Here is a 27748-nt window from a genome sequence, read left to right as displayed (position 1 = left end):
GTATGTATTTTGTGTTAAAATTGTTACTATTTTAACTAATTGAAACTAAAATAATTTATAGAATAGCACATATGAATGAAGAATTTTGGAGTTTTCAGATGGAGTACTTAGTTCTTTTTATTTTCCAGTTCTTAAAAATCAATTAATACATTGTATCCCCCAGTCCTGCCATCTTTAAAAAAATCTAATTTTAAATCATTTAGCATTTAAGGTAATTATTAAGCTTACCTTTGGAGAAATAATATTTCATGAATAACACATAACATATGTATAGATAATAAAAAATATAATGCTATATTTCAAAGAGTAAAAACATCATCTTAAAAAGGTTAATTGGACCAGAAGTGTGTGTGTTTGTGTGCATGTGTATGTGAGTGTATAAAATTGTGTACAAAACTGTGCAGCTTTAAATTTTACTAATCAGCAACTGCCCTTAAGAAAGAAAACTGCATTTTTAGAGGATTTTAAAATAGAATTATAAATGATACCTGCCAGTTAGAGCAATTTGACTTATAGTATCAACATTTCCAAAGAATTTTTTGTTGTCTCTGATCAAGTTTTCTATTCTTACTTTTTCTCTATGTTTCTCCATTTTCCCATCTATGAAACAAAGATAATGATACTGATTTTCACACATTTATACAAGAAAATGAATGTCACAAAATCTCTGTGGTAGTCTTCCTTTAGAAGTCCATCCTTCCAGAAAGAAAAGACTGGTGGCCACCAGTTGGCTTGATAGTCTCTTAGATTAGACTTGGTACTTTCCAACGCCTGTCACAAACAGTAGTTGGAAATCTGTAGACATGGCCAGGGTGTAGGGAGATCCAATGTCCAGGGCTAAGCCCTAAATCAGGCCAGAGAGAAAGGTCAATCCAATGAACTGGGCAAGGAAGTAAAAGCAAGTAGGAGACAAAAGAATAGGAGCAGGGACACCAGAACAGAGCCAGCTCATCCTGGATGGACATTGCAAGGCTGAACTGTCATGGATGGAAGAGGGTTTCCCTGGGGGGCAGAGTCCTCAGGGGCCTTTCTTAGGAAGAGAAAAATCTAGTACAGAGTGTGGGTCACGGCATTGTTCTATAGTGGAATTTTGTTTAAGTGCAAACAAGGAAATCTGTGTTTCCCCTTTTCAAAATCATTTTACTTTGGAAAATTTCAGACACTCACAACGCTAGAGAGAAGAGAATGATAAATCCCCAAGTACTATCACCCTGCTTCAACTATTGCCACAATTTTGCCATATTCTTTCATTTATCCTCCCCCACTTGTTCATTTATAATTTTGGCTAGAGTATTTTAAAGGTCATTCCAGACATCAGACATTTCATATTCTTCATTATGCATCTCTAACTGGTGCTACATGAAACATCTCTAATTGATAAGTAAACTGAAAAATTAACAAGTCTTTAATATTATACAATACCACATTTATATTAAAATTTTTTGATTGACTCAAAGGTGTTTAGTTTGGATCAGGATCCAAGCAAGAGTCATGTGTTGATTTTGGTTATTTTGTCTCTTAAGTTTCTTTTATTCTATACTGGTTCCCCTTGCCCAGCTACCTGTTTTCCATGTCTTTGATTTGTTGGAGAAACTGGGTCATCTGTCTTGTAGAACAATGTCCCATATTTTGTATCTTGTCACTTAACTTGCTCTTCTTTCTCTCTTATTTCCCCTAAACTGGAATGTAGATATAGATACTTGATGGAATTCAGAATAATTTTTTAGGTAAATATATGTCATAAGGGGTGCTATAAATAAAATATGTACAACCCATGAGGAAAATCTATAGCCATGGTTTTATTTGGCCCACACAGTTTATGTTTATTTGGCTCATATAACTAGAAAAGTAAAGATTGAATTAGATTCTGAGTCAGCCTGGGTTTTGACAGGAATGACATGGCATTCTTAAACTTTTTATAGGAATATGGACAGAGTTAAGGGAAACAACAGAGAATGGCAAGACACTCTGGGGCTTGTAACTGCATGGAACCATCACATTCCCATCCCTGGAAGGGCTTGTGGACAGGAGCCTTTGGCAGAGGATAGTAGCCAGGGCCAGCCCGAGCCAACCCAATAACTTGCAGAGCGGGAGATGGAGAAGCAACACTCCTTCATCAGTGTCCCCCCTCCCCCCATCACCCACTGGCTGTTGACTCTCACTGGCTGAGTTCAACAGGCAGCTGAGCTTATATGGGAAAAGAATCTAAAAAAAAAAGAGTGGATATATGTATATGTGTAACTGATTCACTTTGCTGTACACCTGAAACTAATACAGCATTGTAAATCAACTATATTCCAATAAAAATTAAAAACAAAACAAAGCAAAACAAAAAACAAAACAAAACAAAAACAGGAAGTTGGAAGGCAAAGCAGCCCTTTGATATTGACCCTAAAGGCCAGCCTCCCTGCACAAAGCAGAGTCAAGAAGGGTGGTGACGGCCTCCCTGGTGGTGCAGTGGTTAAGAATCCACCTGCCAATGCAGGGGACATGGGTTCGAGCCCTGGTCCGGGAAGATCCCACATGCCACAGAGCAACTAAACCCGTGTGCCACAACTACTGAGCCTGTGCTCTAGAGCCCATGAGCCACAACTACTGAGCCTGCATGCCACAACTGCTGAGCCCGCACGCTTAGAGCCCGTGCTCCGCAACAAGAGAGGCCACAGCAGTGAGAAGCCCGCGCACCGCAACGAAGAGTAGCCCCCACTTGCCGCAACTAGAGAAAGCCCGCGCACAGCAACGAAGACCCAACACAGCCAAAAATAAATAAATAAATAAATAAAATTAAAAAAAAAAGAAGGGTGGCAAGTGGATCTGGAGGCACAGACACTTGCCAATATTTACAAGTTGAAAGACGTTTATGTAAAATTCTGGGTTTCTAGTTTCTCTCATCATATGAGATGATCTGGCAGTCCTGAGTCCCGGTGTCGACAACTGGTTGTAGAGTTAAGCATCTGCTGCCCTATATCAGATACAAGAGTGGTGCTGTGGACGTCAGATCAGTCCTAGGAAGAAAAGGAAGGAAGAGAGAAGAGACTCCTTGAATGGAACTGATTACCTACCTAGAAGAAACTTTTAATCCAGAAGGAGCTGAGTTTATTTTGAATTGGCCAGATGGTGTTTTCTGGTATTAGGAGAAGTAGAAGCTCATATGAATTAAGCTCAGTTTGATTAGAGAAAAATAAAGAAAGGAAAACTTTGCACACTTGAATACTGTACTAATATGAAGTAACAAGAAAAAGAATACAGAAAAGAAAATCCACATATATTTAGAGGTGCGTGGAATATACATTTGGGCTGATTACCAAATGACCGTGTGTTAAAATGGATGTTCTGCTGAAGGCAGTCATCATATTTCAGAATGAACTCCTAGCCTATAGGAATAAATATGAAAATATTTACTGAAAAGAATTTATTATTAACATTTTATTCTTGAAAATCTTAGTAACCAACTAAAATTTTTGACATTATAGTGCAGCAATGATCATTTCTCAGCACTGCCAGCTCCTAGGTTGTTATCAAGGTCATTATTCTGCCCACTGCTGACACCAAATATACAGGGGCACCATACACAGTAGTTCAGGTTATACACTGCACAAGGCTAGGTAGTGCCAGTCACTGTGTGGGGTCTATAAATAGTCACTTTTTGTTGCTTTCTTCTCTTCTTTATATTACTTCTTATTTCTGGATTAAAGTTGATTAATCGTGGATGTTATTATACATAATTTAAAATTATTCTTCCTTGTGAAATGTTGAAGTGTAAAGTCAGTATTCTGCTTTCTTCTATGATGAGAAAAATTTATAAACATATAAAATTCTTTTATATACTCATGGCCCAGATGGAAATAGGTGAGATTAAATATAATTCTTAAGACTTTAAGAATGTAACAACTTAAGATTATCTGGTATATAATTATAAATGAAAGTTTATCAAACAATTTTGCAGATGTTAGAATTACATTATCTAATCTTGAGTATTCTGCCTTTTATTATTTAAATTTTTGTAGGATTTGTTGGCTCAAAAAGTATATAATATTATTCCTAAATGTTTCCAGCTAATGCACTCTCTTAATATTCTTATTAAGTTTCAATCTAATTTTTCTATTCATCTAATTATTTGAAAATTCCTAGGTATTCTTGTACATAATTTTCGTAACTTTAAAAGTCACCCTTAATTATCATGTTAACTCACAGCAATAAGTATGCATTTATTTCAACTGACTAATTGAGTTTCAATATATAAAGCACATATCGGTATTTTTCACTTTAAGTTACTTGTAGAATGAGAGCAAATATTTAAATAGTCCCAGAAAATTTGAGTGACAGGTTTTATTGGCATAACTGAAGTAATTATGTGTGATGGTGACCTACCTGCATACACCATCACTGGTCATGGTCAAGTTCAAGAATATGAGACATGAGAGTGAAAAGGGCAATCAGCTTTCAACCTTCCACAGGCAAAGACTGAAGCCACAGCCAAAAAGCAGGTTTTGGCAGAATATCAAGGCAGAAGCCAACATAGGTACAGCCCTAGTCTTTATCTGAAAATATTATTCTTCTGCATAAACTTAAAAATAAGTGGGTTACCCTTAAAACTTCTAGACATGAGGATAGAAGAAGCAGCTAACAGGTAATGAGCACTTACTATCTGGCAGGTTATTGTGCCAAAAGCTACCTTTATCATCCAATATAATCTTCCTGACAACCATGAGGTCAGTACCATTAATATGCCCAGCTCATTGATGAGGAACTGAAAAGAGTTTTTAAAAATTACACTCATTGTGGGAGATCCAGATCCAGAACATAGTTTAGTTTAATATGTGGATCTCAGCTCAAGAACTTGCCATGAATACTTGCCTTCCATAGAGGGGAAGGGAGAGAAAGAACGTGTATCCATCCCAGACACCAGAGTATCCTAGAGGCTCACTGCTAAGCCAGCAGCTTGAGAATGATGGGCACCATGAAGGCACAGAGAACGTGGGTCAAAAGCAAGAGGCGGGAATGATAAGAACAGTGAGCAGGAGACAAGAGGCAGAACGAGGAAGCAAAGCTTCTGCCTCCTGGACAAATGTTTTCCACTTTATGCCCTTTTCTCCATTCCCACAGCCACCCTGGGTCCTGCTTTCCTTATCTCTCTCCTGGAATATTGTACAAGACTGGAAACGAAAACCTTAAACTTAGGTTAGAGGATAGAGACAGTACATAAAGCAAAGTTCTCATGGATTTAAAATGACTCGATTGGGACTTCCCTAGTTGTCCAGTGATTAAGACCCACGCTTCCACAGAAGGGGGCGCAGGTTCAATCCCTGGTCAGGGAACTGGGATCCCACATGCCCCATGGTGTGGCCAAAAATAAAATGACTCAATCATTTCCCACAAAGCACAGCATATATGGTTTTGTGTATACAATTTAACTACACTCATGCACGTCAAAGTTTGAGAACCATTGAGTTAACATGAAAAAAAGGAAGAAAAATAAAGATCATTTATGTCTAGGCAGTCAAACCAGGATTTCTTTAAGAAGACTATCAACTCCCTTGTGTTGATGGTAAACGGGTGAAAAATTCCAAAGTGTTTACTCGATTTCATTAACATTAAACCTCTGTAACTTTAATGCACGCTAAGAGATTTTCCTTTCCTGTTGTGAGGATTTAAGGAGTCACATCCTACAAGGGGATTCAGTTCTAAATTCTGACCATAAATTAACCTAAGTTATAGTTCTCTCAACTGCCCTAAATTTTCTTTCTGGAATGCAGATCTAATCACATCACACTCCTTTCTAAATTCCTTCCATAGACTGAGATGCTGACCTTCGATTTCATTGCCAATAATTCCAGGGCACAATAGGTGGACCAAAAAGCAACTCTTATCCCTAGTGAAGAGACATGCCATGGTCTGTTCTCCCCCATATACAAACATGTGACCCATGGGCCACAGGTAATAGTTTGGGTTTGTAGTTAAACTCGATTTGGATCACCATTACATTGATTTGATTAAACCACATGGGCAGTGTCACCTAATGGTTGCAGCCCACCAGAGATGGCAGAATCCAAAGGCACTCAGACATCAGGAGAAGTGTATGAGTTTGTATCAGTCAGATTGAAACAAGGATGTGCCATTTGGAGTATTATACCCTTATGAGGGAAGTGGGAGGTATTTGCATTCAGGAGCTGCTATTGATAGTGTCACACACAAGCCTTTTCAAAATCTGACCTCTGGGACTTCCCTGGTGGCACAGTGGTTAAGAATCCACCTGCTGATACAAAATTAATAGACAGAAATCTCTTGCATTGCTATATACTAATGATGAAAAATCTGAAAGAGAAATTAAGGAAACACTCCTATTTACCATTGCAACAAAAATAATAAAATACCTAGGAATAAACCTACCTAAGGAGACAAAAGACCTGTATGCAGAAAACTAAAAGAAACTGATGAAAGAAATTAAAGATGATACAAGCAGATGGAGAGATATACCATGTTCTTGGATTGGAAGAATCAACATTGTGAAAATGACTATACTACCCAAAGCAATCTACAGATTCAATGCAATCCCTATCAAATTACTAATGGCAATTTTCACAGAACTACAACAAAAACTTTCACAATTTGTATGAAAACACAAAAGATCCCTAATAGCCAAAGCAATTTTGAGAAAGAAAAACAGAGCTGGAGTAATCAGGTTCCCTGACTTCAGACTATACTACAAAGCTACAGTAACCAAGACAGTATGGTACTGGCACAAAGACAGAAATATAGATCAATGGAACAGGATAGAAAGCCCAGAGATAAACCCACACACATATGGTCACCTTATCTTTGATAAAGGAGGCAAGAATATACAACGGAGAAAAGACAGCCTCTTCAATAAGTGGTGCTGGGAAAACTGGACAGCTATATATATGTAAAAGAAGGAAATTAGAACACTTTCTAACACCATACACAAAAATAAACTCAAAATGGATTAAAGACCTAAATATAAGGCCAGACACTATAAAACTCTTAGAGGAAAACATAGGTAGAACACTCCATGACATAAATCACAGCAAGATCCTTTTTGTCCCACCTCCTGGAGAAATGGAAATAAAAACAAAAATAAACAAATGGGACCTAATGAAACTTAAAAGCTTTTAAACAGCAAAGGAAACCATAAAAAAGACGAAAAGACAACTCTCAGAATGGGAGAAAATATTTGTAAATGAAGCAACTGACAAAGGATTAATCTCCAAAATATACAAGTAGCTCATGCAGCTCAATATCTAAAAAACAAACAACCCAATCCAAAAATGGGCAGAAGACCTAAAAAGACATTTCTCCAAAGAAGATATACAGATGGCCAACAAACACATGAAAGGATGCTCAACATCACTAATCATTAGAGAAATGCAAATCAAAACTACAATGAAGTATCACCTCACACCAGTCAGAATGGCCATCATCAAAAAATCTACAAACAATAAATGCTGGAGAGGATGTGGAGAAAAGGGAACCCTCTTACACTGTTGGTGGGAATGTAAATTGATACAGCCACTATGGAGAACAATAAGGAGGTTCCTTAAAAAACTAAAATTAGAACTACCATACGACCCAGCAATCCCACTACTGGGCATATACCCTGAGAAAACCATAATTCAAAAAGAGTCATGTACCACAATATTCATTGCAGCTCTATTTACAATAGCCAGGACATAGAAGCAACCTAAGTGTCTGTCGACAGATGAATGGATAAAGAAGATGTGGCACATGTATACAATGGAATATTACTCAGCCATAAAAAGAAACAAAATTGAGTTATTTGTAGTGAGGTGGATGGACCTAGAGACTGTCATACAGAGTGAAGTAAGTCAGAAAGAGAAAAACAAATACCGTATGCTAACACATATATATGGAATGTAAAACAAACAAAAAAAGGCTCTGAAGAACCTAGGGGCAGGACAGGAATTAAGACGCAGACATAGAGAATGGACTTGAGGGACACGAGGAGGGGGAAGGCTAAGCTGGGACGAAGTGAGAGAGTGGCATGGACATATATACACTACCAAATGCAAAAATAGATAGCTAGTGGGAAGCAGCCACATAGCACAGGGAGAGCAGCTTGGTGCTTTGTGACCACCTAGAGGGGTGGGATAGAGAGGTTGGGAGCGAGAAGCCAGAGGGAGGAGATGTGGGGATGTATGTATATGTATAGCTGATTCACTTTGTTATACAGCAGAAACTAACACACTATTGTAAAGCAATTATACTCCAATAAAGATGTTAAAAAAGGAAAGGTACATTGAAAAAAAAAATTGGAAAAATTCTACAAAAAAAAAAAGAATCCTCCTGCCAGTGCAGGGGATGCGGGTTCGAGCCCTGGTCTGGGAAGATCCCACATGCCGTGGAACAACTAAGCCCCTGCACCACAACTACTGAGCATGTGGTCTAGAGCTCACGAGCCACAACTACCGAGCCCACGTGCCACAACCACTGAAGCCCGCGTGCCTAGAGCCTGTGCTCCACAACAAGAGAAGCCACCGCAATGAGAAGCCCACGCACTGCAACGAAGAGTAGTCCCCGCTCACTGCAAGTAGAGAAAGCCCACACGCAGCAACCAAGACCCAACACAGCCAAAAATATAAATAAATAAATAAATAAATAGATAAATAAATAAATAAATAAAAATAATCTGACCCCCGTCAACCTTCCAGGTTCGTCCTCTGCCACTGGCCACATGTATCACATTTCTCACCACACTGACTGACTTGTGCCCTATATAATACCTCCGTTCCTTTGCACATTCAGCACTTCCTGTCTGCAGTGCCCTCAGTCCTGCTTTGAAGAACTTTTCTTTGACGATCCTCTTGAATGACTTCTCTACAAATTGTTCTTTCTTGATTTACTACCCTCTAAAGTGCAGTTCCTTCTTTTGACACTTAAGTCCACTATCACTTTTCTTAACTATAATGTAATGAATTACATTAGGAAGGAAGGAAGGGAGGGAGGAAAAAAGGAAGATAGAAAGGAGGGAGGGATGGTAAGAAGGTAAGTGGAACAGGAAGCAGAAGGAAGGAGAAAAGGAAGGGAGGGAGAGACATAGGCAAGAAGTGGGGAGATAGTTTAGGATGGAGGATAACGATTGTTATAAATGTAGTATGTGAGGCGGGCTTTTCTAAAATGGGTAGGGACAGAGGATCAAAAATATTGTTTCTCCAGCTATAGCTCCTAATTGTCCAGGACTCCATAAAATCTTCCCTAGAACATCTGAAGTCATGCATGTCTGACTCCTCAAGGTTTACTCCACTCGCTCCCACGTCCAGTCAGGTTTACCTAACAAATTCATCATTCTCTGTGAACTCCTCTCCTGGCCTTGTCACAATGAGAGCTTTCAACTCTGCCCCGCCCTGAGCTACATCATAAAGCATCCTACATTAATTTGATTATGGAGGTCACCATGCACTTTTCTCTCCCTCTTCATCTCCACGAGTGGGTAACAAGAGGGTTTCTTTGGCAGAGCAAAAGAATATTTGCTTATTTATTAATACACCCATCCCCCCACCTCCCACCCCTATCTATTCACTCACTCAGCAAACATTTTCTGTGTGGTACTAACTGGAAGGTACTTGCCAGGGGCCGCATAATCAACTTAGACTAAAGATATGAATCATTCTTTGAATCTTCCTTTTAAAGATTTTTCTTTTGCTCTCTTCCTCTCACAAAACCCCACATAACTGTTCTTATCTTATTTCCTTTGCTGGTCTCTATCTCATTCTTGGCAACAATTTTTTTTTTTTTTTTTTTTTGCGGTATGCGGGCCTCTCACTGCTGTGGCCTCTGCACAGGCTCCAGACGCGCAGGCTCAGCGGCCACGGCTCACAGACCCAGCCGTTCCATGGCATGTGGGATCCTCCCAGACCGGGGCACGAACCTGCGTCCCCTGCATCGGCAGGTGGACTCTCAACCACTGCGCCACCAGGGAAGCCCTTGGCAACAATTTTGATTAAAATTTTTCTTCAACCATACAGCAACAGTCAAGCAATAAGCAGGCACAGTGGTTCTAGAAGCATCTTTGTAGTGGTGAGTTCATTTTTCAACCTTTCGGGCAAAGTTTTGCTAAGGAGCCCTTCTCTTGCCCAGTTTCCTTTTGACTCACCCAAGTGGCTAGAGTGCTTTATTCTCAGGTTTCTATTTTAGGTTTTGTTCCCCAGAAAACCCTGACACAAGACATGCATTCAGGCAGTCTGTTTGAGGTAGTTTCTACCATTATAGCCAGGAGTGACCTTAAGAGTGGGCTGGGCTTTACTGTGACCTGGTTTGGGAGCAGATGAGAAACAATCACCTTATCCTGATTTACACTGAAGGAGGAAAGCTAGTAACCTGGAGTCAGCTTATATTACCTGTCTTCAACTTCAGTTATTTCTTAAATGAATGCAACTCAAAAATTTAAGTATTAACCAGAAACAATTCAAGAGGTAGTTTCTTCAGTGGTAGTCCTTTCAGAATTTTACTTCTTAAAGCAGAAAAAAAGAGGTGGTGGTGGCATTTCCACTCTTATTAGTTCTGGTTTGCCTAAAGCAGTGGTCTAAACTGCTTAGAAGCAATCTAGGGGTTCTGCCAGGGTGCCCAGGGCCTTCTAGAAGCAGGGATGGCTTGGCTCCAAAGCCGGTTCTGCTTTCCCATTACCATGTTATTCCCATTCATCAATGTGCTGCTGCTGATCACATATTATTATTTTAAAAAGTGGAAACATATAGGTTCTTTTCAATTTTAGTTTTTACAGCTTCTCTGTGTCTATAAACATAAAGAATGTTTACTGTAGAAAACTCAAAAAAGGCAAAGAAAATAAAATAAAAATATTCTAATTAGCACTTAGAGATAATCACTTTTAACATTTTTGGCATCTACCTTTCCTTAAATGTATATAGAAGTTATATACATTTTTATATAAAATTAATATCACATTATACATCTTCATGTGTAACTTTGTTTTTATACTTATTAGGTGTAAATTTTTTCACTTAAACATTGATTTTTAAAGATTTCAGTTTTTGTGCTGTATAACATTTTACTAGTATTATTTGACATCTGCAAGTAAAGCTGTTTGATTTTTTAAAAACTGAGGTACTTGTTTACCTTTCTTTAATGGGCTAACTCACACATAACCCCACCAGTCAATACTTTCTGGCCATTAAAAATTCTCTCTAGCTCAAGAACTAGAAAGTAGCATTTTTTAAAAAACAAGAATTTCTTGGCAGTTTTATCTAAAGACTGGCCTTTATAGGATGTGAGTATTTTAGGATTTGATTCATAAGAACATTTACATTGACCTTTTTCTCAGTTTGCTTTGGAAATGTACAAGATGCGATGGGTCTAAGCATTAGTAAAAGCTTTTAATAAAAAATAAATTCCATTTCTCCTGGACCAAGAGGTCATACTCTTTATTTGAACAATGTTAGGTAGATACAAGGGAAAAGAAAATCACAGTGAAATGACTGATTCAAAACAACTTAAATTCTTTTCCCACTACGTAAATGTACCAGTTTATGTGCAGAGACCCCTCCCTCTCTGAGGAAAGGCTATTCTGAGACCATCACAATGTATTGTTCTCTGTTGAAAATTACTCACTTTGTACAGTGATATACATCTTGAAATGTACTGCCAAACATACCATCTTATTGAGTTCTCATAAAAAGCCTGAATGTTGGGCAGGCCAAGGTTAATATACCACTTTTTTAGGAGAGTCTGATAAGTTAACTGTTAGACGGCCCCCAATGATCCCCACCTAGTATCCATGCCCTTGTTTAATCCTTGCCCCTGGAGAGTGGCCTGGACTTAGTGACTTGCTCCTAATCAGTAGAACCCAGCAAAGGTAATGGCATGTCACTTTGTGATTAGGTTAGAAAAGACTACAATTTCCATCTTACAAGCAGATTCTATTGCTTTTCAGCTTGAATGCTTGAACGAAGGCTGGGAATGCCCATGTGACAAGGAACTAAATCCTACCAACATGCATGTGAGCTTGTAAATGGATCCTTCTCCAGTTAAACCTTGAGATGACTACAGCCCAGCCACCTCCTTGCTTGCAGCTCGTGGGAGACCCTGAAATCAAGCCAGGCCCAGATTCCTGACTCACAGAAACTATAAGATGATAAATGTGTATTGTTGCAAGCCACTTTGTGGCCATTTGTTATACGGCAATAGAGAACAAATACTAGTGGTAATCTGAGGCTGAATGTAACCTGTCTGTAGGAATAGTGAAATATGACCACAAATTCTTTGATATACCTGCCACCCATAGTTGAGTTCTGTGTCCCCTCCACTTGCATCTGGGCAGGGCTGTGATTGCTTCCATCCACAGAGTTCACTCGAAGTGATGCCATGTGACTTCTAAGGCTGGGATGTAAAAGGCCATACAACACCTACTTTGATTAATGAAACACTCACTTTTGAAGCCCTGAGCTGCTGTGTAAGAAGTCCTACTACTCTGAGGCTGCCATGTTGTTAGGAAGCCCAAGCCACTTGGAGAGGCTTCATGTAGGCACTCAGGACCACAGTCACAGTTGAGCCTACTCATCCCAGCCCAGGCACCAGACAAGTAAGTGAAGAAGATTCCAGCCCCAGCCATTCAAATCTTCCCGAGTCCCCAACATTGTGAAGCAGAGACAAGTCATGCCCCCTATGCACTTTTAAAATGCCTAACCATGGGATTTCTGAGCACAATGAAATGCTCAGAAATGTTGTTGTTTTACTCTACTGCCTTTTGGGGTGGTTTGTTACACTGTAACAAACCAACAGCTGGAAGATTGCCCAGTGTCACACGCACAGCTTGTAAGTAGTAGAGTTGGAACTTGGATCCAAGTTTTCTCATTCTTACTTCAGCATTCTTTCCCCCACTCCAGATGTTGCCTTTTTATCTAGGGTGTTTATGTTTCTTTTCATTTGTTAGGAGAGAATCTCTAGTACAGCAGTGGTCAACTTTGGCAGCATACTGGAACTGCTAGTGAAGCATTTAAAATACTGATGTTTGGCTCCCACCTCCCAAAATGCTGACTCTTTGGCTTGGTGTGCAGCCGAAGCATCAGGATTTTTACAAAACCTCCTAGCTGGTTCTAATATACAGCCATGTTTGACACCCACTACTGTATACCTACATGCTTATCTGTGCCAACGATCACAGCTGGTAATGATCAAATCAATTCTCAATGATCCATCCTAGTGAAATGAAGCAGAGGCATAAAGAATCCAAAAGAGCAGATTATTTTAAAAACATAATTCTTTTATATATAGATTATGTGTGAGGGTGTGTGTGTGCATGAAAGTGCACACGAGCACCACTGTGTGTGTGTGATTATTTAGGAGGCAGAAGAATAACTTTCCAACTTGTATATACCAGGCAACACGCTAAGCACCAGGAGTTACAATAATGCTAAGCCCTAATATGTTTGCGCTAAAGGAACTTACTCTCCAGTAACAAGAGAGAGAAGAGGAGAGGCTTGGAACCTAAGAAGCCCTAGATTTTGGAAGTATTACTATCTCACCTAATAGGACTCATCACACAGGGGAGTCATAATAAGTAGAGAACCATGAAGTCACATTGAAACATAAGTGCTGAGCACTGGCTAATCTCACTAGCTAAATGACTTGATTCTGGATGTTAGTCTCACAGCTCTCAAAAATCAAAATTGTGTGTGTGCCCAATAAAATGATAAACATTTACAGGTCACAGTCCTTCAGGGTAACCTGCAAATCTTTAGAACCACCAAAGTTAAAATTCTTGAATATGAGGCTCTATCCTGTGAACTAAAATTCAATAAAGATATAAACATTCAACAAAACATACAACCTTGACACATTAAAAAGAGTAATAATAAATAAGTAAAGATATAAAGAGTGGTATAGAAGCATTGAAAAAACAATTGCTTTAAACAAAGAAGGGTTAAGAAACTTGACTTGAAGGAGAAATTATCAGGGATGTGTGTGTGTGTGTGTTTGTGTGTGTTAGAGTGCTTACATATACACAATTACTCTATGTACAAGCTACATATTAAAAAGTTATAAAATTATAGACAAAAATATTGTATTATAATCATCAAATTTGTTAAGAGACTAGAACTTAATTATTCCCACTACAAAAAAGAAATGTAATTACGTGATATGATAGAGGTGCTAACTATCACTGCAGTGGCAGTCATATTACAATATATAAATAGATCAAATCAACAGTTGTACAACTTAAATGTATACAATGTTTTATGTCAAATATATTTCAATTTTTAAAATTGTGATTAAAACCTTTAAGCTATAAAATTATTCTTGTTTGCAATGATGGAAGAAAAACATTGAAATTATATAATCAAACAAGGTAAATTCTCAAACGATGGAAGTAAGTGATTTGCTGGAATATGAAGCTAATAGTTGAATAAACATGTTTTGAGGGGAGACAGATGGTATTATCATAGAAACCTCATGTTAGTTGGATTAAATCTCACAAAAACCATCATTTAGAAATGTGTGTGTGTGTATTTCTAAGCTTATATATATTTTATGTACCATGAAGAAATAGGAAGGGGATCAAATAACAACAGAAAAATTTTTTGTCCTAATTCTGTGAAACATGCTAGTATGGAAACACAAAAGACCCCAAATAGCCAAAGCAATCTTGAGAAAGAAAAACAGAGCTGGAGGAATCAGGCTCCCTAACTTCAGACTATGCTACAAAGCTAAAGTCAACAAAACAGTATGGTACTGGCACAAAAACAGAAATATAGATCAGTGGAACAAGATAGAAAGACCAGAGATAAACCCACGCAGCTATGGTCACCTAATCTACGACAAAGGAGGCAAGAATATACAAGGAAGGGCTTCCCTGGTGGCACAGTGGTTGAGAGTCCGCCTGCCGATGCAGGGGACACAGGTTTGTGCCCCGGTCTGGGAAGATCCCACATGCCGTGGAGCAGCTGGGCCCATGAGCCATGGCCGCTGGGCCTGCACGTCCGGAGCCTGTGCTCCGCAACAGGAGAGGCCATAACAGTGAGAGGCCTGTGTACCACACAAAAAAAAAGAATATACAAGGGAGAAAAGACACTTTCTTCAATAAACGGTGCTGGGAAAACTGGACAGCTACATCTAAAAGAATGAAATTAGAACATTCAGAACACTCTCTGACATAAATCACAGCAAGATCTTTTTTGATCCACCTCCTAGACTAATGAAAATAAAAGCAAAAATTAACAGATGAGACCTAATTAAATTTAAAAGCTTTTGCACAGCAAAGGAAACCATAAACAAAACAAAAAGACTACATACAGAATGGGAGAAAATATTTGCAAACAAAGCAACTGACAAGGGATTAATCTCCAAAATATACAAACAGCTCATGCAGTTCAATATCAAAAAACAAACAAACAACCCAATCAAAAAATGGGTGGAAGATCTAAACAGACATTTCTCCAAAGAAGACATACAGATGGCCAAAAAGCATATGAAAAGATGCTCAACATCACTAATTATTAGAGAAATGCAAATCAAAACTACTATGAGGTATCACCTCACACTGGCCAGAATGGCCATCATCAAAAATTTATAAACAATAAATATTGGAGAAGGTGTGGAGAAAAGGGAACCCTCCTACACTGTTGGTGGGAAGGTAAATTGGTACAGCCACTATGGAGAACAGTATGGACATTCCTTAAAAAACTAAAAATAGAGCTACCATATGATCCAGCAATCTCACTTCTAGGCATATATCCAGAGAAACCATAATTCGAAAAGATACACATATCCCAATGTTCACTGCTGCACTATTTAATAGCCAGGACATGGAAGTAATCTAAATGTCCATTGATGAATGAATGGATAAAGAAGATGTGATACATATATAAAATGGAATATTACTCAGCCACAAAAAAGAACAAAATAATGTCATTTGCAGTGACATGGATGGACCTAGAGATTGTCATACTGAGCGAAGTAAGTCAGACAGAGAAAGACAAATATCATGATATTGCTTATATGTGGAATATTAAAAAATGGTACAAATAAACTTACTTACAAAACAGAAATAGAGTCACAGATGTAGAAAACAAACTTATGGTTCCCAGTGGGGAGGGAGGGAGGGATAAACTGGGAGAGTGCGGTTGACATATACACACTACTATATATAAAATAGATAACTAATAAGAACCTACTGTATAGCACAGGGAACTCTACCTAATACTCTGTAATGACCTATATGGGAAAAGAATATAAAAAAGAGTGGATATATGTATATGTATAACTGATTCACTTTGCTGTACAGCAGAAACTAACCCAACATTGTAAATCAACTATACTCCAATAAAAATTAACAAATAAAAAAACGAAAAAATTATACTGCATTAGCTGAGATATGGCTGAACGAAATCATTGTTCTAATTATAAATGTATTGTGCTCATCACAACATAGCCCTGTGATAAAGAGCAGGTTCTCATTTTAGTGGACACCTCCTGTGTGTGTGTCAATAGAAAACATTAATTCTGTCTTTATCCTCCTGTTCTGATTCGGCAGGTCTGTGTGCTTCCTTGAATGGCTGCCCATTAAATCAGACTCTGTCATTTGCAACATGCTTTTGCTAGGTGTTAGCCTTAAGTTGTGTCCAAGAATCATCCTACTTTACTAACCTAGAGCTTTCACTTCTTTACACGGTTAAGAAAAACACCATGCTTTCTCATTTCCTGTTTCAGAAGGACCATCCAAGTTCACACTGAAGAAACGCAATAAATAAAGAAAATAAATCTCACTGTACTGCCTGGGCAAATCTTCATAGAAAAGGTACTTTTTGAGCTGGTCCTGAAGGAAGCCTGTTGGAAACTGTCAGAAGCATCTAAACACACACAGTACAAACCCTTAAGGAAGTTTGTATCATAGTTAGCGAATCAAGAAGTAAAACTGGTGAAAATTAAATCACAACACTACAAGATATGTCCAAAAAATGCTTAAATGTTTGGCAAGTGCTTGGTATAGATAACTAATGCTGTTTTAGAAAGGGAGATACCTCCATGAGATGGAGTGGATTGAAGTAGGTGGACCTCAGCAGAACATTGAATTGTGGATGTGTACATATGTGGAAAGAAGGAGCAGCAGTAGAAGTAAAGAAAAAAACAATATGTCAGAGGGAGTACATCATTGCAAGCCCTTACTGAGAGGGAGGACTCGTCCAACAGTGTGTTGGTGGCTTGAGTAGATTCATATAATTTAGTAATTAAAAAAATTTAGTAATCCGTAAACATTTACTCCAAAGTTGACTGCAGTATTCTGTTTTTGGTGGCTGCTACTTTCATTTCTATTCATCAGTTCCTCTTCCATGGGCTTGCCACACAACTGCATTTCCACAAGGCAGGGGGTATTTTTGGTGAGCAGGCAGGCAGAGGAAAGACAGAGGGAACAGTTGACTATTCCCACTAATGACTCATGGTTTTGCCGTTAAGCACAGAAGAGATGCTGTGATCTGTTGAAGTCTTTCAGCATTCTATCTATGTTAAGTTCATTTCCTATGTTCTAGGTACTTTCTTTGGTAGCTCTGCAGCAATCAAATGAAGGGGGCTATCACTGTGATAATTAAATGCTTTTCGATTCTTATTGCTTGGTGTTGAACCTCCTCCCATGGTAGTATATAATACAGGCGGTGAAATTGCTCTGGAGGCTAGAATTACCCTGCTTTCAGTGACAGGCAAGAATAAGCTTCATAATAATATTTGTATAAATCAAAAACCATTTGTGAAGCAAGCAAAGCCTAAATACATACAGCTGTACATAAACCACAAAAAATGAAATATATGGACAATTTGGTAAAGATGTTGGGGAGTAGAATAAGGCAACTATTTGATTTTACTTTAAGTTTATAGGAAACTTAATTCTGAGAGATTTGTCTCCCTTGCGGTCCTGTTCACGTGTTCTCAGAGGTTGGAAAAGAAATGTGTAAGTGGGTAGAATCCACAGGCATTTGCTTAGGGCTGCTTCAGATAACCTGCTCTTCAGATCTTTATGTGTAATGACAGGGGATCATCACCTTGATGAATTGTTGATCAATAAAAGGAAGTTGCAGAACAATAAGTATGATATGACCATTAAAAAAGATGCAAAGAAAGCTGTATGTATGTATGTATGGCTGTGTAGACATATCTCTCTAGTCATCTTTCTACCTATCTATCATTTGTCAGTCTATCTATCCATGCATAGGAAAAATCTGGAAGAATACACACTTAATTGTTAATAGTGGTTAATTCAGGGGAGGGAATTTGGTAGGGATGGAGTAAGGGCAATGAAGATGGTTGACATATTTTACTTTACATATTTCTGTTTTGTTTGAATTGTTTACAATTAATTACTTCTGAAGTTTAAAGATGCCTCACAAAGAGAAGATAACAAGTAAATAAATCACCAGCAGGCATCTAAAATACAAAAGTGAGTTGCTTAAATGACAGCATAATAATTTTTATTATATTATTATAAGAATATAATAAAGTTATTTATTATTACATTAAATGATATAATAGCTGATTTATTTATTTATTTATTTATCATTAGCAATGATAAATTAACTGCTTTGATCTCACTGTGATGTGTTTATAAGAGCTTACTAGGGAAAATGACAAAAGTGTTTGTTTATAACAATTTCTTCAATGGCAAATATCTTGTTCCCTGGAAATAACTTGGAAAGAACAGGAGATAAACTATGAAGATGATGGTGCTACAGAATAGAAAGACTTGGGATTGAACTGTAACATCGTTGTAAACATGCATCTGAGGCGACACAAAAAAGAACAACAGCAAAACCTACATGTTTGGATGATATTGGATGCATTACTTTACAATGGAAATTCAATTTAGTAGACTTTCGCAATTACCCAGTGTTATGGACTGAACTGTGTTCCCCCCCCAAATCCATATGTTGAAGCCCTAACTTCCAATGTAACTGTATTTGGAGACAGGGCGTTTAATGAGGTAATTAAGGTTAAATGCGGTCACAAGGGCAGGGCCCTAACCCAATAGGACTGGTGTCTTTATAAGAGGAAGAGACTCCAGGAATGTGTGTGCACAGAGAAAGGCCAGTGAGAAGGCAGCCATCTGCAAACCAGGAAAAAAGGTCTCACCAGAAGCCAACCTTGCTGGCAGCTTGATTTTGGACTTTCCAGCCTGCAGAACTGTGAGAAAATAAATTTTTACTGTTTAAGCCACCCAGTCTGTGGTATTCTATTATGGCAGCCTAAGCCAACTAATACATCCACCATACCACATGCAAGTTGTGCAAGAGTAGGGAGAAGGGTTACAGAAATGAGTAAGACCGGGACTCTGCCTTCTAGGACCGAAGCATAGTAATGCATGATTAAGTACATGACTCTGGAGCTAGACTGTACTGTGTGACCTTGAGCAAGTGACTTAACCTTCAATTTCCAATCTGTAAATTGAAGACAATAATAGTATGTAGGGACGTTATGAGGATTAATGCTTACTATTTGTAAAGAACCTAGAACAATGTCTGGCACACAATAAAAACAATTTAAGTATTTGTTAAGCAAATAGATGAGTGTTGTCCATTGGAAAGAGGATATGAGATCAGAAATATGAAGAATAACTTTAAACAATAATGATTTACTTACAATTTTCATTTAACACCTCCGATAAACTTATGCATTCTCTGTAAAAATTATGGAGCGCCTCTAATAATGCAAATCCAAGTTATGATGCTAAAAAGATAAAATTAATAGAAATATATAATATTGGTTTATTAACTGTGACAAATATACTATACTCCTATTAGATGTACATAATAGGGGAAATTGGCTGTGAGATATACAAGAACTCTCTGTACTATCTTTGAAATAATTGTCAGTAAGTCTAAAACTATTCTTAAAAAATTATTTTTTAAAAAAGATAATCTAAGGAATAATTACTGAAATATTTACAATTAAATAATAAAATTTAGGAGTTGAACCACAGTAGTCTTTAATTCAATCCTGTCTATTTTACAGAGGATGGTTGATTTCAGTTTCCTTTACAAATATCTAATTTTCAAGATCAAATTCACATAGGAACAAAAGGGAATAGGAAAAAAGGGCACTAATCTAGAAAGTGGGGTGCATAATATTTTACTGAGTTCTGCCTTAAACTGGAGTGTGGCCTGGCGCACATCACAGTGACAGTCTGGCCATCAATTTTCCATTGGTCACTTTTGATCCAACATTTTAAATTCTAAACCTTTTGTGCATCTACTTCACAAAGTAAGGCAGCCCCAGGAAGCAGACTCAAACCGATAGAAGAGACATCTAAGCCTAAGAAAAACTACTATATGAAGTTGGTGTGCCAATTTTTGAGCGTGTGTGAGTGGGTTATGAAACAACCAGACAAAATCCATTTTTAAAAAGAGTCAGCATTCAGGGTCAGGTTTTCATAGTGTATACTATCCAACAGATCAGTCATTCTGATTTGGACAGGAGTAACTGAGCCAACCCTGACACTAAAATATTTACAGAAAGCTTGCAAGGGCCGATGACATTCTAAATAAGTGCACGCTCTAAGTGCATGTTATTAACAGATAAATTTTGATGCAGAGAAAGAGGGGGCTGGAAATGTCCTACAAAGGCAAGCAAGAAAGAAAGAATACAATCTAAAGCAAGAAAATTTCAAGCCAAAGAGAAGAAAACGTATAAAGCTGTAAAAATTGTTGATGTCATCACATCAGGAGCTTGATGCCAACTGATGTTGGAGAAATGTCATCACAGATATACTGTGATAAGATAATATACAGACCTGGCTCTGAGGCCACCTGTTGAGAAAGCACTAAAGAATAATGACAGCTGTTCAATCAACACATTGGGGGAGAAATTCAATTGTCCTAGATGTCCTCTTCTATCCCACTATGAGTCTTCATGAACAAATTGTCATTCAAGTTGTAATGTTTACTGTAAAAATCGCATTATTTTCCTTTTGTGAGTTACTATCGTAACACATATTCAATAATTACTTATAAATGAAAACTCGATTCATGGGCTATGATTTCTTTTTTACCTAAAGAACTCATATTCTCATCTTAGCAAATTATTAAATGCATAAAAGCCCCACATCCTTCATGCCCTGAACGTCATTTGATTCAATGTGATTGCTCACTGATGTGCAATGAAGTTTATTTTTCTTTTAACCATTTTTAACAGCATCGATTGAGACAAAATTCAAGAAAATGGACAACTATTGCATTGGCTTCCATTTTGATGTAATTTAAAAGATCTGTGCTTGAAATATTGAAAACTAATGGCACTCCTAATTGTTCTTCTAACATTAAATAACCATTTCAAGAGTCAGTCCCTTGGGGCAGACATATATGAGCAGAGTATTTATATTCTAGAAAACAATGATGTATTCTAGGTAGAATAAAAGGGATTCTCTTCTGCTTATTTTCTGTCTGGAAGTATGATTCACTAAGCAGAAGGCTGGATGGAAGTAGTGAGATTTTTATATAGTCAGTAGAAAGCTCTTCTCATATAAGGACTGGAGCAATTTTGGCAGAAATTGTTCTTTCCAGCTCTAGCTCTCATGATGTAAACACTGTTGCCAACAACCAATAAAATACACTGAAGCTGCAAATACTTAGTATGTTTCATCTATATGTATATGCAATCAACTAAATAAAACTTTGTGCCTCAATTGGACCAATTTCTAACCATTTGTTCTAGTTCAAGGCCACCACATTGTACGACATCAGGGGACACTATTCATATTTTATTTGACATATAACTCATTGTAGGTAATGTGAATGGTGCTCTCTTTGAATTGTACAGCACAGTTTCCCTGCTATAATTCATAAAAACTACAAAATGGAAAATGTTTATCAAGAAATCGCGTTATTAAATTCTTCCTCTCACTTTTAGCAAAATCAGACTTTCAAAGACCATAGTATTTCGAAAGAGAGATCTACATGTTTTAGTTTTCCTTTTTCTTCCCAGCATTCCCTTCTTTGGGACAAAGACTCTTCCCCCACTCCCAGTAATTTTGGTGATGCTATCAATCACCAGTGATTACTGCGATGGGCATGGCATCCAGGTCTGACCTATCATGGCAGCTATTACCTGGGTGATAGTGATTGGTCCAAGGGTCATCATGAGATCCCAGCAGGGCCAATCAGAGTTCTCTCACGAGATTTGATATTTGGATACAGTGCTGTGAAAATGTAATTCTGGGACTGTTGGCAGCCATTTCCCCCATTAGCGGGAAAACGCCCATGTAAATAAGTTCAAGAGATAAAAGCCTAGTAGAGAAAAGAAGAGTGAAGCGATGAGAGAGAAGAGGAAAATATTCCTGAGGACATCTACTTGAGTCCCTGGATTTACCTCTAATCTTCCAGTTGTGTGAGCAAATAATTTGTGTTCAAATAACTTGATTACCAGAACCCATGATTACAAGTTTTTCATTCCTCTCAGGAAACTGTTTTGAGTCCAGTCAATTTAAAGCCATATAGTTCTACATCCTCTCTCAGAAACAGCAAATTTAAAAAGAAATTTTCAACACCAGTGTTAACTCACTTGGTCCTAGATATCAAGGCAATATTTTCAGGAAATACTTAAGGTTACTAACACTATATAGCGGATGAAGTAAGTGGAATTTAAAAAATATCTCCTTTGCTATAAAACCTTTCAGAGCACAATTTTTGAGAATAAGATAAGAGACAATTGTGTCACTACCACCGAGTGTTACCAAATCTTCACATGTTGCCACACCAAGCAAGTGGAATTCATTTCCCCTTTTACATGGTATAAATTCTTTCTCATATTTAGTGCATCATTAGAGGAAATGTCAAGATATGAGCATTAGTTCTAATCCAAATTCTGTCAATAATTTATTATTTATTGGGAAAATTTGGACAAATTATGTAACCTTTCTGAGCCTCAGTTTCCTCACCATCAAATGGAGATAGTAAGAAAAAAACCTGTGTTTAGATTTTCTGCTTCTTATTTATCTTATATATTTCGATGCCCCACGCAAAGCCTGGCACAGAATAGATGTAAAGCAAATAATTGTTGGGAAAACTGGATGAATTTATGAACACATATTTACCTCATGGGTTGTCATGAGAACAAATAAGATAATATAAACAAAGTTAAAGTTACAATACCTAACACATCATAGTTGCTCCCTCCCTTCCTCTTGCTGGTGTTGAGACACAGACCATTTAGTGCCTGATGCTTTGTCTACCACCTTTCGCACTAAGCCTTCTTTATTTCAAACCTTCTAGAATTCTCCATATCTGATGATTAATACACCTAGTTCCAAAGTTGGCTTCACTGTATGGGCCTTAGCCTTGCACTAGAAGAACTTGCACTGCATTGCATGTCCCCACGTATTTTTTCACACCTGTCTGTTCTCTCTCCTGATTGGGTCCCATTTCCTACAGTGTCTAATATTGTCTCTGACACACTGCATATTCACTAAATGGGATAATAATGATTCTCTGACTTAGAAAACAATGTACTTGCTTGGAGCAAATTGGACTCTTCCCTTCCCTATGTTACTTTATGTAAACTAACTTAAGGCGTAGGCCCCTGTATTTTGAATTTGCTTTCTTCTGCCTATGTAGGGCTGATTCTGAACTCTCTGTTTCACCTGAAGATAAATCACATTTTAACCTAGAATAATAATTGCTCACAACACCATACAAATTTATAGTTTAGAATGGCTTTTCACACACATTATTTCACTTAGTCTTCACAATACATTAGTTTAGCATGGCTTTGGGAGTCTAGCTGAATTAGGTTGGAATCTTGAGTGTATCACTTAATAGCTGTGTGGAGTTACTTAACCTCTCTGACCCTCAGTTTCCTCACTTAAAAACTCATAAAATAAAATAAAATCATGTTTCTTAGGATGATTGTGGGAGTCAAGTGATATATATATAAATCAAGTACCATGGTCAGAATTTAATCAATGGAATGGAAGTCATCTAATAAATGGTAGTTATAATTATTATTTTATAAACGAGGAGACCAAGGCATAGAGTGCAAAAAAACAATTGGAAGGCTTTGAATAAAGAAGAGTTTTGATTCTAAAGGCTGTGTTCCAATCTACTTCTCTGCCCTCCCAGCAAAACAGCCTGCAAAAAGCTTCTTCATACTTTCTTCAATTTGATCTTTATAACAATCCTAAGAGGTTTATGCAGAAAATTATGCTCTTTAGCTCTGTGGGGAAGTGAATTTTAATGGATGAGTTTTAATGGCTGCTCAAGCTAATTGAAAAGGTTGGCCAGCATCACAACGCCAACAAGGAGAAAAGTTGAGCAGAAACGCAAATGAATGATGCACATGTGAACTGAGAAACCAGAGAAGATGAGGCTGTTGGTACTAGGCTAGGACATACACATTCAACAGTGACTCACAGGAACTGGAGTCTAAACTCACCTGATACTTTTTTTGTTGTTATTTTAATTAATTGTGCAAAAGGGTGCAAAGAGGTTCCAGAAAGACATAAAGAAAGATTTTTCTTACTCCCTTAACCCTGTTCATACTCAGGAGGCCAGGTTGCTGCTATTATTATTACTGCTATTATTATTATTATATTAGATATGGTATATTTAATACAATAGGTAGCATTCGGAGGGCCTAATCTGTGCTGAACACTGTGAAAGTTATTTTAGCTCTAATTCTTTCAACAATCTTCCAGTGTAGGCATTATTATTCCCTTATTAAAGAAGAGAAAGATTAGAAGAGTTTTCTGGTTACAGAGAGTGAGGGTCATAGGTAGAAAAGAATCTCTGGCGAGAGAGAAGCCCTAGCTCACCCAGCTTGAATTCTCTTTTCTTCTTCCTCTTTCCCTTTGTTTCTTCCCTCCTTCCTTCCTCCCTCCTCTCCTTCCTTCCTCCCTCCCTCTCTCCCTCTCTCCCCTGCCTTCCTTTTTACCCCCCCCACACAGAGGCATTTATTTATTTATTTTGCAGTGCTGCAGAATGAGACAACTCTATAATTACCAAGAATTCTGCCTCAAAGTACAATAGTCATCTTAATGTTTTGTGTTCTTATCCAAACAGAACGTCATCCATTTCTCCAGGCATCCCAGATAACACTTGGTCAGACTTGAGGCCTTCTCCTGAAAAATGGCAATGAGTCTCATACCTTCTGTGATTTTGGGGAGTGATTCCCAGGGCCTTGTACTCACATTTCCTTCTGAACTGCTGCTCTGGCCTCCCGTCCAAATCCTCTGCTGGCTTCTCATATGAGAAGCTCATATTTTTCCATGACCTTTCACTCTCTCTGTTTCATGTCCTAAGGCACCCCTACTTCAACACTCTTGTGTTCTTCAGATTTTAATAAAGGTTAGGGATAGTAGAGGTGAATTATTCCTCAGGATAAGAAACAACTAAAAATTGAGAACAGACATTACTTGTCTTAAAATCCTTGCCATTCTTTGCCATAGAGAATTTATTTCGGGCTGTCACTCCTCATGGTCCCATCAACCACTGTGTTGGTTATGTGGTGGGACTTTTGCCCCAATTATTTCCCTCAAAGTACTAGAGGCCAACTTAAAAATCACTGTTACTGAATGGCCATCATTAAAAAGTCTACAAAGAGCAAATGCTAGAAAGGGTGTGGAGAAAACGGAACCCTCCTACACTGTTGGTGGGGATGTGAATTGGTGCAGCCACTATTGAAAACAGTATGGAGGTTGCTCAAAAAACTAAAAAGAGAGATGCCATATGATTCTGCAGTCCCACTCCTGGGCATATGTCAGACAAAACTATAATTCGAAAAGATACATGCACCCTTATGTTCATAGCAGCACAATTTACAATAGCCAAGACATGGAAACAACCTAAATGTCCATCAACAGATAAATGGATAAGGAAGATGTGGTACATATATACAATGGAATATTACTCAGCCATAAAAAGGAATGAAATAATGGCATTTTCAGCAACATGAATGGACTTAGAGATTATCCTACTAAGTGAAGGAAGTCAGGAAAAGAAAGACATACCACATGATATCACCTATATGTAGAATCTAAAATAAACACAAATGAACTTATTTATGAAACAGAAATAGACTCACAGACATAGAAAACAAACTTATGGTGACCAAAGGGGAAAGGGGCCAAGGGAGGGAAAAATTAGGAGTTTGGGATTAGCAGATACAAGCTACTATATATTAAATAGATAAACAACAAGGTCCTACTGTATAGCACAGGGAACTATATTCAATATCCTGTAATAAACCATAATGGAAAAGAATATGAAAAAGAATACGTGTATACATATAACCGAATCACATTGCTGTACACCAGAAACTAACAGAACATTGTAAATCAACTATACTTTAATAAAAAAAATATTCGGGCAGCTTCAAAATACTCATGCTGATGGTTATAAGGGGAAAGACATATTTGGGAAGTTGAGGTGAGTTTCCCTTTCATCTTGAAATCTCCATCCATCTAACAGGTTCAGCCACCATTCCTGAATATGCACAGATCATTCATTTAACAAGTATTCACTGAATGTATATGAAAATGCTGCAGGCACCATTAACCACCATTAACATATTGGTAAACAAAGAATTAAAAGCCTTTGTGATGGATGAAATTACAGAGTTCTCTTTTATGGGCTGTGGGAAGATGAAAGAGGGAAGTATTAACTGGCTGAAGAGTTCAGTGAAAAGTTCAACTTCATATTATCAAATTCCTTTCTTTTCTTTATCCCCTTGGTTTGCCCCAGATGGTTAAACCATACTGTGGTTTGAAGAATCCATCAGCTAGACTTGAAATTCACATGTATTAGTACTCTGACTCATATAGTTTTAATTTTTATTTATTTAATAACTCCCTCAATGCTCTATGAGTGTTGAATGAAAAATCATATAGTTTTTAAAGAGAAGGGAAGAGAAGAGAAGGAACACCCTAGAGTTGGGCATCATTGTGGCCCCAGGATTCTACCTCAGAAACATTTCCTTACATTGTCTATTTTCCATAGGCAAGTGGAGTCAAAGTCCGTATGTTGCTGTGGAAGAGGCTGTGTTGGTATAGTGGAAAGATTCGAGAACTGACCCTCAGGATATGTGGATTTTATAACTCCCAAGTCATTCACTAGCTGGATGACAACAGTGAGCCTCAGTTTTCTTAGCAGTAAAATAACAGATTGATTGGATGATTTTGAAGGTCTATTTCAGATAGAAGACTGTGAATCATTACAGGTTTTAGAGATATTATATTTGACTACTTGTGATGTCTACATAAAGAATGAGTCGGTCTCATTTATTTGTTGATTTATTCATTTAATTATTCATTTATCCCTACCATACTGTACTTAAGATCATGAATTTTATGGTCAAGTCCTTTGATTCAGGACTTGGTTTCTCTACTTACTAGATATATGACCTTGGACAGTTAACTTATTGACTAGCTTGTGGCCCTGTTTCCTCATTTCTAAATGAAAATAATTTTACCTTCATAATAAGGTTATTGGAAGGTGTATTAGTCAGGGCTCTCCAGAGAAAAAGAACAAACAGAATGTGTGTGGGTGGGGGAGTGGTGAGTGTGTGTGTGTGTGTGTGTGTGTGTGTGTGTGTGTGTGTAGAGTTTAAGGAATTGGCTTACATGATTGTGAAGGTTGGGAAGTCCACAATCTGCAAAGCAAGCCATCAGATGAGACCCAGGAAAAAAACTGATGTTGTGCCTTGAGTCCAAAGGCAGCCTGCTGGCAGAATTCCCTCTTTCTTGGAGGAGGTCAGTCTTTTTCTTAAGGCCTCCAGTTGATTGGAT

General features: G+C 37.8%; 1 long non-coding RNA gene across 2 annotated transcripts in view; it reads right to left on the bottom strand.

Annotated features, from left to right (window-relative positions):
- Positions 1–238: 238 nt before the first annotated feature.
- LOC137227743 (uncharacterized) overlaps positions 239–27748 on the bottom strand; it is a 118933-nt gene continuing 91423 nt past the window's right edge. For both annotated transcript variants that reach the window (XR_010944989.1, XR_010944988.1), the window contains 2 exons: positions 1562–3005; positions 239–844 (listed from right to left, as the gene is read on the bottom strand). This is a non-coding gene — a long non-coding RNA (uncharacterized lncRNA). The remainder of the gene's footprint in view (positions 845–1561; positions 3006–27748) is intronic.

This window comes from Pseudorca crassidens, chromosome 7 (assembly GCF_039906515.1).
Source record: "Pseudorca crassidens isolate mPseCra1 chromosome 7, mPseCra1.hap1, whole genome shotgun sequence".
Lineage (NCBI taxonomy): Eukaryota > Metazoa > Chordata > Mammalia > Artiodactyla > Delphinidae > Pseudorca > Pseudorca crassidens.
The sequence above is the reverse complement of the archived record's forward strand: the minus strand, read 5'-3'. Positions and strand labels throughout refer to the sequence as shown.